The sequence below is a fragment of the Elaeis guineensis genome, chromosome 6 (genome assembly GCF_000442705.2).
Source record: "Elaeis guineensis isolate ETL-2024a chromosome 6, EG11, whole genome shotgun sequence".
Taxonomy (NCBI): Eukaryota; Viridiplantae; Streptophyta; class Magnoliopsida; order Arecales; family Arecaceae; genus Elaeis; species Elaeis guineensis.
In genome coordinates, this window is record NC_025998.2 from 116612391 (window position 1) to 116632248 (window position 19858).

At 35.2% G+C, this 19858-nt stretch overlaps 1 non-coding gene across 1 annotated transcript; it reads right to left on the reverse strand.

Annotated features, from left to right (window-relative positions):
- Positions 1-19451: 19451 nt before the first annotated feature.
- Positions 19452-19557, reverse strand: LOC114914329 (small nucleolar RNA R71). The gene has a single exon (XR_003801221.1). It is a non-coding gene; the product is annotated as a small nucleolar RNA R71 (small nucleolar RNA).
- Positions 19558-19858: the final 301 nt, after the last annotated feature.

The following is a 19858-nucleotide window of genomic DNA, read 5'->3' on the forward strand; positions in this document are numbered from 1 at the left end:
ATTATCAAAGTTGATTGTGAATTATTGTCGATCTGTGAATTCTGTCTTCTTATAAAGATGACTAAATTATCTTTTACTGAAAAAAGTGAGCGAGCTAGTAAAGTTCTAAATCTAGTACGTAGTGATGTATATGGATCGATGAACACTTGTACTAGAGATGGGTATTACTACTTCATTATATTTACTGATGACCTATCGAGGTATGAATATGTCAATCTTATGAAACATAAATCTGAATCGTTTGAAATATTCAAACGATTTCGTAATGAGATAGAAAAATAAACTGAAAAGAGTATTAAAATTTTTCAGTCAGACTGTGGAGGAGAATATCTTTTCTGTGAGTTTCTGATATATCTAGGAGAGAATGGGATTCTCTCACAATGGACCTCTCCTGGGACATGCAACATGATGGGGTGTTAAAAAAGAGGAATCGAACACTGTTAGACATGACTCGATCCATGATAGGATTTGCAAATTTGTCAGTCTCTTTTTAGGGTTATGCTCTTAAGACTACTTGTTATGTTCTGAATAGAATTTCGAGTAAATCAATCGCAAAAACTCCATATGAGATATGGACTGGGCGTAAGCCGATACTCTCTTACCTTAGGATTTGGGATTGTCTGGCTTATATCAAGCATTTGCAAACTGATAAGCTTGGACCTCGATTTGATAAGTATTATTTTGTAGGGTACCTCAAAAAAATTAGAAGATATTACTTCTATCTTACTAAAGAACAAAAAATATTCGTCAGCAATAAGATTTTCTTTTTAGAAAAGGAGTTTCTTAGTGAAGAAACTAATGCCACTAATGATTTTCTTTTTAGAAAAGGAGTTTCTTAGTGAAGAAACTAATGCCACTAACGTTGAGCTTGATGAAGCTCGACAGGTAAAAGAACCAACATAAATAAGTGAAAATATAAAACTAGAATTGATTAGATCAAACCCAGAGCCCATTGTAGAGGTACCTTTAAAGATATCCGATAGAGTACCATTTCAATCGGATAGATACTATGATTTCTTGATCTGGGGTGATGATCCTATTGAATCTGTGAGAACAATGAGGATCCGATCACCTACATGGATGCCATACAGAGATTCGACTCTGATAAGTAGCTTGAAGCCATAAAATTCGAAATAGAGTCAATGAAGATCAATGATGTATGGACACTCATTGATCCACCTAAAGGGATAAAATCCATAAGGTATAAGTGGATTTTAAAAAGAAAAAGGTGCGCAGATGGAAAGATGGATACCGATAAAGTTCATTTGGTTGCCAAGAGATATCGTCAATATTATGGTATTGACTATGATGAGATATTTTTTCTATGGCAATGCTCAAATTCATTCAGATTATACTTGTGATAGCAGCATATCTAGATTATGAAATCTGATAAATGAATGTCAAAACCACTTTTCTAAATGGAGAGCTGGAAGAAGAGGTATATATGATACAACCTGAAGGATTCACATCCATAGATGAATCTAACATGTGCAAGCTTCAGAGATCCATTTATGGATTGAAGCAGGCATCTCAGAGTTGGAACATACATTTTGATAAGATGATCAGAATGTATAGCTTCATTAAGAATGGAGAAGAATCTTGTATCTATAATTGGGCTAATAGTTCTATGGTCATATTCCTTATATTGTCTGTGGATGATATTCTCTTAATTGAGAATGACATCCTTACATTATAGAAAATAAAAGTATGACTATCGTCACAATTCTCTATGAAAAATTTGGAAGAAGCATCCTACATCCTAGAGATGAAGATCTAAAGAGATAGATCTAAGAAGTTGCTTGACTTGTCCCAATCCATGTCCATAGTACTGTGCTGAAATGATTTAACATAGAGAATTTCAAGAAGGACTATCTTTCGATAAACCATGAAATTTTTTTCTCTAAGAAGGATTGTCCGATAACTCCATAAGAAAGAGAGACCATATGAGTATAATTTTATATACCTCGACAGTGAGATCTATCATCTATGCCATGACATGTATGAGATCAGATGTGTCATACTCACAAGGAGTAGTGAGTAGGTATCAGTCTGATCCAGGTGAAAACTATTAGAAGGTTGTAAAAATTATCCTTAAGTATTTGAGAAATACTAAAGATCAATAGCTAATTTAGGAAGAATCTGACTTAAAACTTATGGGATTTACAGATTTCAGTTTTCAATCAGATTATGATGATAGCAAAAATATGTCAGAATATATATTTATCCTAAACTGTGGGGCGATCTGTTGAAAATATTCCAAGTAGCGCATTGTGACTGATTCTATTTGTAAGGTGGAGTATATTGCGGCATCCAATATTGCCACAAAAATTGTTTGATTGCAAAAGTTTGTCAGTGAGCTTGAAGTGGTTTCCTTAGATGAAGGTCTAGTTCCTCTGTATTGTAACAGCACAGGTGCTATCGCTCAAGCAATGAAACCCAAGTCCCATCAGAGAACCAAGTACATCATTCGTCACTGTCATCTTATCTGTGAGATCATGGATTGAGGTGACATCAATCTTCAGAAGATTGATAGAAAGGAGAATATGACCGACCCATTCACTAAAGCCCTCAGAATCAAGGAGTTCGATGATCACAAATGGAAGATGGATATTAGATACTATTCCGATTGGCTTTAGTCTAAATGAAAGTTGTTAGAAATATATCCTAAAGCCAATCGTCTGTTTATAAATGCTTGTATTATTTATAAATTATATATAAATTATTAATTAATAAAATTATTTGATATTTTCATCATAAATTGTGCATCTTCTTTATTGAACTCCTGTGATATGATGACGTCCTTAAAACTACTTCCAATCGATAAAGAAGGATTTATCATGTAGTTCTTAAACTTAGTCATGATCAAATGATATATCATGACTAGGACGATAATATTTATCAAGTATAGGTCATTGTGTGCCATATAGATTGGTTGTCCTTGTAATCAAGGAGTGTGAAGATACTAGTATGGCATACAGATGAAATGTAAAAGTATATTTCACTAAATGTGACCAACTGTGGAGTACTCTGATGCTAAGAGTAGCTCACAAAGGATATAAATATAAGTATTTCTCCGATCTGAGATCACCACGGTGACTTATAAGCAACTCACTGTGCTTTGGTATCGTATAATATAAATTTTTAATTCAATGACAGAAGGTTTCTGGGTGCAGTCAGTATATGCGTAGTCGGTGTGTGAGTCAAGATGAGATTAACCACTCCTGATTTCAGAAAATAATGCTATATTATGTTTCAATTTAGTAAAACTTTGGCCAAGGTTGTCCTTGTGAGGAGTTACAAGATTTATAAGGTTAAGACACAAATCGAATATACTGATTAAGAGTTGACAGTTTAACTCTGAAATCATCTTGAGCATTGAAGGTTAAAGGGATGAATTATACCATAACCATATGCCACTAGATTCTTAAATGTTGCTTTGCAATCATTCGGTCTATCTAGATGTCGGATATCATTGCTAGATGGTCACTTCGATTAGTATAAGAATTTATTCCTATGCTACCAGCTTAAGTTCGAATATATGGGGTCACATACAATAGAAGTTCTTATCTGATCATATGGCTGATCAATGATTGAGAATTGTTCAAAGGTATAATCATCAATATGATTGATAACTAACCTTATGCAAAAATTAAAATAAAATAATTTGTTAAGTGTTAATGAATTATAAAAGGATTAATTAGTAATTAGATTATTGATTTTAATTAAGCATTGAGGTTTGGATTAAGTCTAATTAAATTTGATTTAGTTAGATTTGACCTGATTAGGTTATGAGATGATCTAATCACTAAAAAAGATTTGTTCCTAATTTGATTAAGATTTTGATTCAATCAATTTTTAATTGGATTAAGATTTGATTATGAATATAAGAGCCTAACTGGATTGGGTTTTATTTATCATTTGGGTCTAACTAAATTTGATTTGATTGAGGATCAAGTTGAAACCTAATTGGATCAAACCAAACATGATTGGATTGGATCTGCTCTCTTGGGCTATTCCCATCACCATGCTATTCTTCTCATCGCACAAATCTGATTTGTGCATGAAAACTTCACGCCTAACACCTTTTGCCACCCCTCTCTTTGGATTAGATTGGATAGGATAGGATTGGTTGAGTTCAAATTCAAAATAGTTTTGAATTCAAACTCTAATCTTCATCCTATCTTATCTCCCCTTAACCACTTGATCACCCACCATAAGTTGCCTTTGTTTTAAGCGATAGAAAATAGTAATTCATGGTGAAAAATTTAGATAGTCACCATGAGGATTAGGTTGGGCATGAGGTCTTGGGGTGGGCATCATCTTGGTGTGAGAGATTAGAGGAGAACCGTCTTCTCTTGGGTGAGCGACCTAGATCTGGATCTAGGATTTTTGGTAGTGAGAAAAAAAGAGGGAATCGAGTTCTCTTCTTCACCTTACTTCCACCATCTAGTCTTCTGCCTGCTATTCATCTTCATCCTTAGAGGAGTCCGAGTGATGTGAAGAAAGAATGTGATCAGGTCTCTACGCGAGCTAGCACTCTCGGAAGATCGATCAGCTTCAGGACTTCATAAGGATGTCTCATAAAGGTCGGACATCCTGTGCAGCTGTTGTGCAACCTGAAGTGTTAGATGTATGTCTTACAAATCAATATGACTGATACATTGTAATATAGTTAGGACACAATTTTGTACTTTATATACTAATTTGATCAATAAAATAGCAAGTTTATTTTTCATTCAAGTGTGATGTGTCCTTGAATCATCCATGAAATTAACTTTTTCATACATATTCTCAAAGTGTTGAGAATTAGAGACATATATTTAATTTCTAAATACTTTCAGTCATAGTATCATCCGAAGGACGGTGATCAATCCGGATAGACTGACGTACAGATCGCTTCCTTCGAGATAGATAAGTCTCTGGTCTACAGTGTAGAGACACTGAGCAATGAGTGCAGATAATTGTTAGAGAATAACTAGTACTGAGCATGGTCATATGAGAGATTATTTGGATTTCTACTCAATCGTCAATGATTATCTCAATACTGTAGTTGTGTAAATGGTCCTTTGATCTGAGATGGTACGACTACTCGCAGTGAGACTATTGGAGTTTGACTGATATATAAACATGATCTCAATGAACTCTTGTAGTAGATGATGGTGACAGTTAGTCCACTGTAGGAGTAGGGTATGCATCAAGATGGGATCTATCGATCTTGATAGAGATGAGTAGTCCTATGCAATTTGAGAGGCTAAATCCAAGAGTCTGTGGCCATAGCAGTGTGATTGATGGAAAAAATTTTTTATAAAGATCACAATTGGACTTGAGCTAATTGAATTTATCATATGACTGATGATGAGGTTTGATAATTTATCCATGATCTACCATCTAATCGGGACTCACGATAGAGGGACTGAATCACACATTAACTACACCTTGAAGTTCTTTTCAGTTCTACTAAGTTGCCACTACATACTGCTAGGTATCACTGGTAGATTGTGAGAGCTCACTAGGGTTATTTTGGATCGACAATCTTTGATGAGTTAGAGTAGAATTATTCCGATCCATTGAAAAGAGTTTCAATGATACTTTGATAGAGATCATTGTATATCTTACTACCAGATAGAATTGAACCTATGGGATCACACAATAAAGAGATTAGATCTGGAATAAGCAATTGAGCTTATGAAGTGTCAATTGAGTTTAGAAAAATCTTATTGAGTTTAAGATAATCTTGCTAGCACATGGTTGGATCCAATTTTCTCTTTATATTTGAATTTCTTATTTGATAAGGTTAATTCAAACTTAATTATCTACTAATAACCTAAATGAATTAGATTTATTAGGCTTCAATTGTTGGGTGCCTAAGATTTTAGATCAAATGAATTAAGGGTGCAAGTCCTTAATTTATTTTTTTGATAGTTTTGATGGGGCGCCACTTGATTTGATTAAGTTGGGCATGTCCCACCTTCAGAGGGCTTGTGGATCCTTGATGGGATGTCCCTTGGGTATAAAAGGAGGTATGATTTTGTCGGTGCAGGGGCTCTAATTTTTGGCACCTAATAGGTTTTCTAAAGGAAGTTGAATAACTTAAGTTATTAGAAAATCTAATGCAAGTTGGACTTGTATTAAGTGCTTATTTAGTTTTGAATAGGATTCAAACCTTATGCCTATTTAAAGAAACCCCCCTAAAGTCTCCTAAGGTCCCTAAGTACTCAAACCAGAAGCCCGACGCCCACCAAGGACAGCCCCACGCCCTCTCTTCCTCTCTCCCTCTCTTCTCCCTGGGATGTCCAAACGCCCCACCCCTTTGGGCGTCCCTTCTTCCTCCACGTCCCAAGGCTTTGGGCATCCCCTTGTGTGCTGGTTTTTAGTCCATGATAGTAGCATAATCAAAAAAAGAAAAGCAAGAGAAGAAAAGAAGAAGAAGATCAAGAAAAGGATCAAAGAGTTGATCGTGATCCAAGCTTCATTCAGATTCGCAGGTTGATTTTTCTTGAAAAAAAAATTAACTTTAAGAGAACTACTCCAGACTAATTCTATGTGGATATCCATAAAGATCGGATACTTGCGCAGCTAAGAGAAAGCCTCTTCTCTTTCAGATCTAGATTTGAAGAAAAGAATTATGAAACAGATATGTAATTCGATTACATATTAAATTTCAGCATATATTCAATTCAGCACATGAAGTAGATTCTTGTAGTTTATATTTTATGCATGCGTGATATAGACTAAAAAAAGTTTTAATCTTTTATTTCACTGTAATGTTTAAAAAATAAAATTTTGAAACATACATGCATACTCCGACATAAAAATTCTAACAGTAGTATCAGAGCCACAGATTTCATATACATAAAATTGGCATACATATTTTGAAAAGTATTTCATAATCTGATTTTTTATTAATACATGAGATGTATAGATGAATATTTTAAATCTAAAATTTTATTTTAGATTTAATTTTAGAACATATAGTTGAAATGTTAAAGTATTTATAGATCTGAATTTTGATCTAGAACGATTTCTAATTTATGTTCATGTCATATGTAGATGCATGTATAAATCTAAAATTTTATTTGATCTAATTCATGATTCATGTATGAGATATATGATTACATGTTTAGGTCATAAAATTTTTTTTTTTTCAATCTGATTCATGATTTGTATATGATATCATATGTTGATCTGAATTTTGCTTAGATCTAAATTTTACATACATATATAAGATATATATTTATATGTTAAATTTAAAAATTATTTTATGATTTAAAATTTATCTTTCATGTAAAGAATTTAGATCTGAAATTTAATTTTAAATTTTAAAATTTGTGTTTATGCATGAGAATTTTGATTATAAAAAAAATTAAAAGTTAGGTCATGTAATTGGATTGCATCTAAGATTTATGATTTAAATATTATAGGTCTAATTTGATTAAGTAATTGATCAAATTGAGTTAAATATTGATTAGGATTAGATCAGTTAAGTTAAATGATCATGCAATTATTGTTGATCAAATTGATTGAATTCTATATGTAGAATCGATTAACCTAAGGACCTAATTTGGCTCGATAGTTTGAGCATGATTCGCTTGAGTTAATCTATTTGGACCAATTGACTTATTGATATCTAAGGCAAGTAATTGAGATATGGTTATTTAATTGATTTCGTTAGCTGACATGGCCAATTTATTGGTGTCTAAGAAAAGCAATGGGGGGACCCCCACTGATCTTCAGTTACCTGATCAATTTGAAAGATTGAGTCTTCAATTAGATTGCTTGGCATTTTTGGTTTAGCCCATGTCAATTAGATCGATCATATGATGACTGATTAGATGAGACACAAATCTAATCTCTCTACAAATATTAAGTCTATAGGTCTTCTATCATTGTAGATGTGCGGACGTGCTAATGGTGTTGATTATTTTCGACTAGTTATAGTGGTTCAGTTGCATCGAGAACATGCAACCACTCTATTAGTAAAAAGTTGCTCCAAGATAAGGATGGGGTTGGGTCCAATAATTGTTAGGTGAGGGACCCAATGACGGCCTTGCACCTGCTTGTGAATGGTGGGTCGGACTTAATTAAGGAGTGTGATCAATAACTGTTAGGTGAGCCCATATGACTTAGAGACCAAGTCATTGCAACATGCTTAGAAAAGTATCTGGACAAAAAGTTATCCAAATATTGATGTGCATGTTACCAATAACTATTAGGTGAGGTGAATGGCATCGGTGGGACCGTAGCATCCACTGAGAATCTTTTTGTCATATTAGGATTTTTGTTTCCACTTAGGGAGTGGTGGGATCCAAACAATTAGTGAAAGTCATTGTTTGCATCTTAAAGTCCCTAGAAGCAAATATAATATTAAAATATAAAAGTCTAACTTGAATCTTTACTCTCGTGGTTAAACAATATCAGCCTCAAATCCTCTAGCTCGCATCTTTGAAATCAATCATTTGGCTGAAATTAATTATAAAAACTGACTCAAAAACCTCAGGATTGTCCTGATCTCAAAAAAATTAGATCATATACTTGACCAAAAATTCATAGTATTACCAAACTATCCTACTGCTGAACAAAGAGTTGCTTTTGAAAAATGAAAGAATAAAGACAGTCGGATCAAGTGCTAGGTACTGGCATCTATGTCAAATGAGTTACAAAGCCAGCATGAGCATATACCCACTGTTAGAGCTATGATAACTCACCTGCAAGAGTTGTATGGTGAGTAGAGCCGTACTGCGACTTCGAAGTATCCAAGAGACTCTTCAATTTAAAGATATGCGAAGGACAGTCAGTCTGTGAGCACTGTATGATAGTGATCAAGGATATTGAGGAGCTTGAAAAGTTCGAGCTTGATATGCAAAAAGAACTACAGATAAATTTGATCCTTCAATCTCTTACGAGTTCATATAGTCAATTTATTATAAATTTTTATATGAACAAACTCGATTATACTATACTCGAATTGGTCAACATGTTGGTCACTACAGAAGAAATCTTGAAGAGTTCATGGGATATTGTTCTCACTGTGAAGTGGACTTTTTCTAAGAGAAGTCTACCGAAAAGAAAAAGACTAAATCCGTAAAGAAGCAGAAAAAGAGAGCAAGCCAAAGAAGGACGTTTTTAAGAAGGCCAAAGCAAAGGGAAAGTGTTTCCACTGTGATGCTGAAGGCCATTGGAGGAGGAACTAACCACTTTATCTGAAGAGCCTAAAGATCAAAAAAGATGATAAAACTTCGGAAGGTATGCTCATAATTGAATCTAACCTTATGGTTTCTTCTACTTCTAATTGGATATTAGACTTTGGTTCGAGTGCTCATATATGTACCTCAATACAGAGTCTAATAGAAAGTAGGAGGTTGAGGAAAGGTGACATGATCTTTCAGATAGACAATAGAATAAAAATTACTGCAGAAGTCATGGACACTTATCTTCTTCAATTATCGTTTGATTTTAGATTAGATCTAAAGGATTATTATTTTATTTCTGTAGCTAATCGAAATTTGATTTCTATATCTGTGCTAGCACAAAAAAAATTTGAAATTAATTTTAATAATTTTTTTTATTTATTTATGAAATAAATTGATTACACGAGATCTTTTAATTGACAGTCTATATCACTTGTATGTTGATGCGAATATGAATTTGAACGAGCAAATAGTGAGGTCATAGGACAAAAAAGATCCAGAGATAAAATTAACCAAAAGTACTTATGACATCATAGACTAGGTCATGTTAAAGAGGACAGGATAAATAGACTAGAAAAGGATAGGATCTTTGGCTCTCTTAATCCAGAGTCGTATCCTGCTTGCGAATCTTGTCTTCAAAAAAAAATGGCCAAGTTACACTTTGTAGGACATGAAGAAAGGGTCACTGAGTTACTTACCCTGGTACACATCGATGTGTGTGAGCCATTTGATGTGTATATCAGGATGGTTACAGCTATTTCATTACCTTTACCGATGATCTGTCTAGGTATGGATATATGTATCTAATGAAACACAAGTCTGAAGCCTTTGAAAGGTTCAAATAATTCAGAAATAAAGTAGAAAAACAAACAGACAAGCCCATTAAGATTCTTCGATCTGATTGAGAAGGTGAATATCTTAGTCGAAAATTTTTAAAATATCTTAAGGATAATAGTATAATCTCTCAATAGACTCCTTCCGGAACATCCCAGCTCAATGGGGTATCCGAAAGGAGGAATAGGATCCTATTAGATATGGTCAGGTCCATGATGAACTTCACTGATCTATCCTTATATCTTTGGAGACATATCTTATTAACCGCCATTTACCTGTTGAATAGGATTCCATTGAAGTTCGTTCTTACCACATCATATGAGATATGGTACAATAAGTAGTCGAGTCTAGGTTATCTTAAGACTTGGAGATGTCCGGTCTATGTCAAGAGATAGATGACTGATAAACTAGATGATAGATTTGTAATAGCTCATTTTATAGGATATCCAAAGAAATTCATGGGATATTACTACTTTTCATAAGATCATAATGTGATTGTGAGTCGGAACGTCATATTCTTAGAAAAATAGTTTATCCGAGATGGTGCCAGTGGGAGGTTAGTTGAGCTCGAAGAGAAGATTTATAAAAAGCAAAGAGCTATAGATCCTCAGAAACCCATTATTCATGAGCCAGTAATTGACGTTTCTCTACCACCTCATAGATCTAGTAGGATCTCCCAACCTCCTGAAAGGCACATGGGTATGCTTATGGAGGAAGTAAAAGAAATGTTCCTTATGGGAGATAGGGATCATGGTGATGATCCTAATACCTTTGACGAGATGATGTCTGACATCGATTCTGAGAAATGGTTAGATGTAATAAAGTCAGAAATTGACTCGATGCACTTAAACCAAGTATGGACTTTAGTAGATCCACCTAAGGGTATTGTACGCATTGGGTGTAAATGGATCTACAAAAGAAAAATAGATACTGATGGTAAGGTAGAGACCTATAAAGCTAGGCTTGTGGCAAAAGATTATTGCCAGTGTGAGGACGTTGACTATCAAGAAACCTTCTCGTCTGTAGTCATGCTGAAATCCATCGGTACTCTGCTTGCTGTTGCAGCTTATTATGATTATGAAATCTGATAAATGGATATAAAAATTATTTTTCTAAATGGATATCTTGAGGAAGATATTTATATAGAGAAACCTTTGGGTTTCACATCTGGTGATGGTGATCACAGAGTCTGCAAGATGCAAAGGTCCATATACGGATTAAAACAAGCTTCTCGGAGTTGGAATCATCATTTTGATGATGCGATCAAATCATTTAGTTTCATTAAAAATGAAGAACCTTATGTGTATAAAGGGGTCAGTTAAAGTACAATAACATTCTTCATATTGTACGTGGATGATATTCTTCTCATTGAAAATGATATTCTCATATTGACCACGGTTAAAAGATGGTTGTCCAAAAAATTCTTTGTGAAAGACCTAGGAGAAGCATCTTATATTCTTGGAATAAAAGTCTATAGGAATAGATCGAAAAAGATGCTAGGCTTGTCACAAAAACGATACATAGAGAAGGTGCTGAAGAGGTTCAGTATGAAAAACTCTAAAAGATGACTTTTACCTCTTAAGCATGGTATTAATCTTTTCAAGATGATGTGTTCGATCATATCTGAGAAAATTCAGCGCATGAGTAAGATTTCTTATGTGTCAGTCATAGGGAGCCTCATGTATATCATGCTATATACTCGACCTAATATTGCCCTTGCTGTGAGTGTCACGAGCAGGTATAAGTCGAATCCAGACAAGGAGCGTTGGATAGCTGTAAAAAATATCCTCAAGTACTTGAGAAGGACTAAGGATTTGTGTTTGGTCTTTGAAGGAGGTTCTAAATTGTAAGTCGAGGGGTATACTGATTCAGACTTCATGTTTGATTTTGATAATAGAAAGTCTACATTAAGATATGTGTTCGTTTGCAATGGTGATGCAGTTAGCTGGAAGAGTTTCAAGCAACCCATTATAGCAGATTCGATCACAGATGCTGAATATGTCGCTGCTTCGGATGCTGCAAAAGAAGACTTGTAGTTTAAAAAGTTCATTGCGAAACTTGAGATTATGACATCGGATGCCATACCACTTTACTGTGACAACAATGAAGCCATAGCACTTGCTAAAGAGTCGAGATCTTATCAGAAATTAAAGCACATCGAGCGGCGGTATCATATCATACGCGACTATCTCAAAAAAAAAATATTTCGAGGTACGAAGAGTAGACTCCGCGGACAACGTGGCAGACCTGCTGACAAAGCAGTTAAGCCAACTTAAAATGAAAATCTACCTTGAGAAGATGGGATTTAGATTAGTAGCCAATTGACTTTAGTCCAAGTGGGAGATTGTTAGATGTATGTCCCAAAAGCCAATATGGCTGACACGTTGTAATATAGCTAGGACACAATTTTATACTTTATACATTAATTTGATTAATAAAAGAGTAAGTTTATTTTTCATTCAAGTGTAATGCATCCTTGAATCGTCTATGAAATTAACTTTTTGATACATATTCTCAAAGTATTGAGAATTAAAGACATGTATTTCATTCCTAAATGCTCCCGATCATAGTATCATCATGAGGACGGTGATCAATTTAGACAGATCGAAGCATAGATCACTTTTTTTGAGGTAGATAAGTCTCTGATCTACAGTATAGAAACACTGAGTGACGAGTGCGGATAGTTGTTAGAGAACAACTAGTACTGAGCGTGACCATACGAGAGATCCTTGGATTTTTACTTGATCATTAATGATTGTCTCAATGCTATAGTTGTGTGAATGATTTTTTGACTTGAGATGATATGACTGCTCACAATGAGGCTGCTGGAGTTTGGCTGATACATAAATATGATCTCAATGAGCCCTTATAGTGGATATTGATGACAGTTGGTCTACTATAAGAGTAGGGTATGTATCAAGATGGGATCTATCGATCTTGATAGAGAGAAGTAGTCCTATGTGATTTGAGAGGCTAAATCTGAGAGTCTGTGGCCACAGCAGTATAATTGATGAAAAAATTTTTTTACAAGTATCACAATTGAACTTGAGCTGATCGAATTTATCATATGACTGATGATGAGGTTTGATGATTTATCTATGACCTATCATTTAGTTGAAACTCATGATAGAGGGATTGAATCACATGTTAACTACGTCTTGAGGTTCATTTCGATTCTATTGGATTGCCACTACATACTGCTAGGTGTCACTGGTGGATTATGAGAGCTCACTAGGATTGTTTTGGATCGACAATCCTTAATGAGTTAGAGTAAAATTATTTTGACCTATTGAAAAGAGTTTCAATGATACTTTGATAGAGATCATTGTATATCTTACTACCAGATAGAATTGAATCTATGGGGTCACACAATAAAAAAATTAGACCTGAAATAAGCAATTGAGCTTATGAAGTGTCAATTGAGTTTAGAAAAATCTTGTTGGGTTCAAGATAACCTTGCTAGCACACAGTTGGACCTAATTTTTTCTTTATATTTGAATTTTTTTATTTGATAAGATTAATTCAAACTTAATTGCCTTCTAATAACCTAAATGAATTAGATTCATTGGGCTCCAATTGTTGGGTGCCTAAGGTTTTGGATCAAATAAATTAAGGATGTAAGTCCTTAATTTATTTTCTTGATAGTTTTGATGGGGCCTCCCTTGGGTGCAAAAAGGGGTATGATTTTATGGGTGCAAGAGCTTCAATTATTGGCGCCTAATAGATTTTCTAAAGAAAGTTGAATAACTTAAGTTATTAGAAAACCTAATGCAAGTAGGACTTGTATTAAGTGCTTATTTGATTTTGAATAGGATTCAAATCTTATGCCTATTTAAAGAGACCTCCCTTAAGGTTCCTAGGTACTCAAACCAATAGCCCCATGCCCACCAAGGAGAGCCCCATGCCCTCTCTTCCTCTCTCCCTCTCTTCTCCCTTGGACATCCAAACACCCCACCCCTTTGGGCATCCCTTCTTCCTCCACGTCTCAAGGCTTTGGGTGTCCCCTTATATATTGATTTCTGGTCCATGATAGCAGCATAATCAAGGAAAAAAAGTAAGAGGAGAGGAGAAGAAGAAGATCAAGGAAAGGATCAAAGAGTTGATCACGATCCAGTTTTCGTTCAGATTCGCAGGCTGATTTTTTTTTGAGAAGAAAAATCAATTTTAAGAAGACTGCTCCAGACTGATTCTGAATGGATATCCGTAGAGGTCGGACACTACACGGCTAAGAGAAAGCCTCTTCTCTTCTAGATCTAGATTTGAAGAAAAAAATTATAAAACAGGTATATGATTCGATCACATATTAAATTTTAACATATGTTCAATTTCGGTATATAAAGTAGATCCTTGTGGTTTATATTTTATGCATACATAATATAGATTAAAAAAAATTTTAATCTTCTATTCTGCCACGATGTTTAGAAAATAAAATTTTGAAACATGCATGCATGCCCCGACATAAAAATTTCAATATGAAGAACCTTATTTCCATGGTTGTCAGTTGAGGTGATCTTCTATCCACATTTAGGTTTTGAGTTTTGAACTCAATGATATTGTAGATACGATCTACTGCCATATTAATTTGATCCATATTTGCTGATTTTGGATTTCAGATTTTATATATGCTTTATATCATGTCATAGATCCTAGCATAGGTTGTTTTAGATCAGATCTAATGCATGCATAGTAGATTAAATCATTTAATTTAGTTTACTTTCGCTAAAATTTTAAAAATGCTTGCATAAAATGCCTACTACTTCCTTCAATTATTAGAACAGTAAGAGGGATGGAGCATTGTTGAGGCTTTTTGAGAACTTACCTAGGATTTCTTTTTTCTACTATTTATAGAGAAAGAGTAAGAGTCATATACGCTAGGGCGACTGGCCGTTCTCAAAAAGTATGCATGGATTGTATTGGTGGGGATTGTATTTTCATGTTTGTGACATAGAGCCAGCCGACAGTTGTCTTTTGGGGCAGAATTTGATTTTGATAGTTAAGTCTTTCTTATATAGTCTTTCCATGATTGCAAAAAGAATTATTATCCCAAAATGAGCTTCTAATCGAGTCAGGATGACCTGCCTAATTTGGATCATTATCTCTACTCCAGGTCGATTGTAGTCGACCCTTACCTATCTGGGCTATGTTTGAGGACTTGGTCGGCCGAGGCCGAGATCATGGTCCACAACAGTTCCTCCCTCTCCATTTTCGAGTTTGAGCTCAAATAGGGGCTGGGCGAAGAGAGTAGAAATTCAAAGTTGAGCCAACCTAGTAAAGTCAAATATTTTTGCAACTTAGCTTGGGCACCAGTAGAGATATGGACGTATGTCGTGAATCAGCACCACTGATCTTCCCAATCTATTAATCTGGATCGTTGAAGTCATAGATTCACATGAGGTCGGCTGTGGCCAACCTTGGATTGCCACTTGACAACCATCAATAGTGGCTAGATGAATAACCATCAGATCAAAGCCATCCAAGCTCCTATAAATAAGCAGTCACTTTCTTGAATTTCACTTTTATTATTCATAGTATTACCATTGTAGGAGAGGAGTGGGGCCCTTAGGCAATTTTTGGCAACCTTCGGTGATCGCTGTTGACAGTTGTAGTCATCCTCGATGGTAACTGAGCTCCAAACTCTGATCCCCAAAGTTCAACCCTTGGGCTTGTTTAATCATCCTTGTCTTAGGTTAGTTTTTCTTTCTTCTTTTTCTCTCTTTTTTTTTTTAAAAAAATTGCCAAGGAAGAGTATATCGAGCTCATCCCCTGGCACTTGGTCCTCTGATCGGGACCCATCCGATGAGGGTTCTCGATCGAGTGGAGAGTCCTCCTCGGAGAGCTCCAAGATTGGGGAGGTATCGAATTTTGGTCTTTTTTGAGTGACTTTTATCCTCGCTTGCGAGGACTTGGAGGTCATGCGCCTTCAATATCAGATCCCTCAAGTGTTTAAATTAGAGTTTGTCAATCCAAATGATCGAATAGCTTGGCCTTCTTGAGGTCAGGACAGACTCTACAAAGAATCCTTAAAAGCAAGCCTCAGATTATGTCTTCATTCATTTGTTATAGATCTTCTTAAGATTTTTTAAATAGCTCTCTGTAGTGTGGCATCGAACTCATGGTGCCTCATAGTGGCCTTTCTTTTTCATTATTTCCTCCTTGATGCTGAATCAACCATCCATCTCTTCTAGACATATTTCTCATTTAAGGAACATCCCAAGGAGGTCTGATGGTGGTATGCTTCTCCTCAGATGGGACGATGCCTCGTCTGAAGTTCTCCTTAGTTCAAACTAGAAAGAGTGTTATTTTTTTGTTTCAATCGAACAGCTCTGGGGTTTTGATACTTCATGGGATTGACATCGGAGGTCATGAAATAAGGCTCTGGTGCTCTCAAATGCCAAGAAGGAGACCTTGAAGTTTATTTTCAGCCAATCCTCAGGATAAGTTGACTTTGGCTTGTGTTTCACCTTAGGTTTTTTTGACCAACAATTTTTGTCAAGATGCTTAAGGAGCTCAAGTTTCTGCACCACATCATCAAAAGAAAGAAGTCCTCAGACGACACTCCTACCCCTAAATGGGGACAAGCTGAGGCCGTCCTCACCTAGTCAGCTACCGGCTCTCCTCTAGCACTGATCCAGAGAGATAAAGATATTAATTAGGATATATAAGTATTAAATCCCTTAGTAATTGATTCATATTATGTAGAATTTGATACTTTTTATCCTCTTTTATCGAAAATTGAGAGATTATGTTAATCAAGACTCAAATTGGTCTAAATTCAAAGTAAAATTCAAGAACTAAGAGGCTAAGAGCAACTACTTGAAGGGCTAAGCAAATAAGAAAGTAATCCAAAAGCTAAGAAGCAATGCTCCACTCAATGGTTTAGATTGAAGGTGCCACCTCGTGAAAATTCTAGAGATTCATGGCACCACACCAAAATCCAAGGGATAGGAAGCAAGCTCTCTTGATCCAAAGGTCACCAAAGGAGGCACCACTTAAGAAGCCCTCACACCCTCTCCCCTCCTATTTTTAGCACACGTCCATCTCTCCTTCATGTTAAAACTCCTCTTCCTTTCTCTTTTTCTTTCATGCGCCTCTTTCTTTCTTCCCAAATCTAGTGCCCTCCTTTTTCTTCACTTCACTGCCCCTTTCTTTCTACATTAAGTCTCAACCCTCCGTTGTTTAGAAGCCTCACATATTCACTTAAGAAACCTTAGCCCCCAATCCTTGTTCCCATCCTTAATCATTAATCTCACATTTTCTAATCAATAAACTTCATGCGTCCTAGCATCTATAAATAAGTCCCAACACCTCAACCTAGAGATCGTCATCCAATCTCTCTCTACATCTCAAAAAGCTACAGCCCTACCTTCTTATCTCATCCCTCTCTTTCTCTAATCTCCAACCCTTTTTCCATTTGTTCGTAGCTTCTACTTCAGCATTTCAGCAAGAAGGAAGATGAAGGGAGCAATGGCGCATAAGGTCCCAACCATGAATGGCTAGATCCATTATCCTCGGAGAAGTAGAGGAAGTCTTCTATATTAGATTTATACTTATTACTTATGTTTCTTTGTACTTTTGATTAATGCACTGAAAGAATTTGCTTTTCCATTTCCTATCTTATGAGTTCTATGTTTTAATTATTCTACGATCAAGTCTTCAATTACTTATATCCTCATACAGAAGGATCATGATCATCAGAAGGATACGATCCATGCTTAAGTAGGGTAAGTTATGTGGAAAACTTGATCATAGATATCTTTTTTAATTTGAGATGTTTTGTTCTTTGATGCATAAGTCCCAAATAGCTTATGACTAGCAGAGACGGGTTGTGATCCAAAGATACGATTCGTACTCAACAAGATAGGTTATGTCAAAAATATGATCAAAGATTTAGCCATTAAATATCCCTAAGGTTTGCATGCTATTAGTGTTCTGATGGCATTTATCAAAGTACTAATATGATGATTAGAGGTTGAACTCAAAAATTTGAGACAATCTCTCTTCTTGATTATCCTAAAACTTTATCTTTAGTTATATTTACTTCTACAGTTTTTCTTAAAGTTCTATAAAACTCTACTGACTTGTTATTGTTTTACAAATCTAAATTTATTAATCATTTTTAAAAATTGAATATAATTTAATCCAAAGGTCCCTGAGGATTCGACATTTGACTCAACTTATTCTACTCAATAGTTGAATCGGAGTTAATATTTATCTTTGATTATGATAACGACTGCATGATCAAACTTTTGGCACCATTGCAGGGGATCATTGGCACAGTTGTTTCAACATATGAAAAAAAAATATAAAAATATTTTTGTTTGGACATCTTAGTTGTTGTATATCATTTTCATAATTTACTTTAAGAGCGCTTACCCATAAACAAGATAAGGTGGAGAATTCATTTCTCTTCCTTGGCCCAAAAATATCTTCTTTCATATTGCATGAACCCAAGTCTTAACTAAAAGCAACTAGATGCCAACACTAGGGACACTCGAGCTCAATAGAAAAGAGAGCCCAAGGGTTCGACCGAGTTCTAACTAATTGATCGATCGATATCTAGGCAAGTGATTCAAAGATATCAATCTCAAAGAAAGATGGTTATCTAATTAGATCTGTTGTGAAAGTACGAAGAGCCTCCCATAGATCTTACACTTATCTGACTGACTTGATCAGTCAGTTCTAAACTTGGAGTGCTCAAAAGAATAACTTCGAAGTTAGGAGCTGTCTAGACATAGGGTGAACCTTAGTTAGGAGTATTTTTTGTGCAACTTATCTGCTAACACATTTATATAAAAATAAAAAAAATCTTCTCATCTATCCCCTAAATCTAGGATCCTCTAAATTTCTCATCTATAGAATTATTCTTCCTTTTTCCATATATATGTCCTATAAAAAAGAAAAAAAAGGAGATATACATAGAATAGGATTTTCTCTAAATTGAAATTTTTGGTTGTATGCTCGATCACAAATCACTACAACCATAACTACATTTTTTAGATCCTAAGATTAAGAGAACCATAAGAGTGATCTGCACTAGGATCATGACTGCACCCAATGAGGCTGACCCACCATGCGATTTGAAAGAGTACTTCACTCCTTCACCATATACCTATTTCCCATGTATCCAAGTATATACCATCGAGGTCGTTCAGTATGAGATAAAGTCCAGCATCATCCAAATGTTACCATCTTTTTGTGGATTAAATAATGAATACCCCTACAAATATCTCGATGAATTTCTTGAGATTTACTCTACGATCAAAATACAGAATTTCTTTGATGATGCCCTTAGGTTAAAATTGTTTCCATTTTCTTTTAAGGATCAGGCCAAATACTGGTTAAACTCATTAGATTTGATAACCATTTGGACCTAGAACTAACTTTAGAGTGAGTTTCTAAAGAAGTACTTTCCCATTGAAAAAACAAACCAAATCAGAAAAGCCATTCCTAGTTTTTTTCAGATGAATATGGAGATGTTTCATGAAACTCGAGAGAGACTCAAAGATCTCATCCGCAAGTGTCCACATCATGCTATACCTAAATGGCAACTAATCCAGTGCTTCTATGATAGACTATCAAAGAAGTAATGATAGATGGTTGATGCCTCATGCAATAGAATATTTATGCTCAGAAGCGAGCAATAGGCATGGCAGCTATTCGAAACCCTTAGCGAGAACTCCCTACATCACATGTCTGCCACTTATAGAGACACTCCCATGTCTAGACTAAAAAGAGATTTATGAGGTAAGCAATTCCATAGACATCCACAATAAGATGGATGAACTATCACAGAAATTCGACCAACTACTACAAGTCGGGCATACCTCTACCTCATC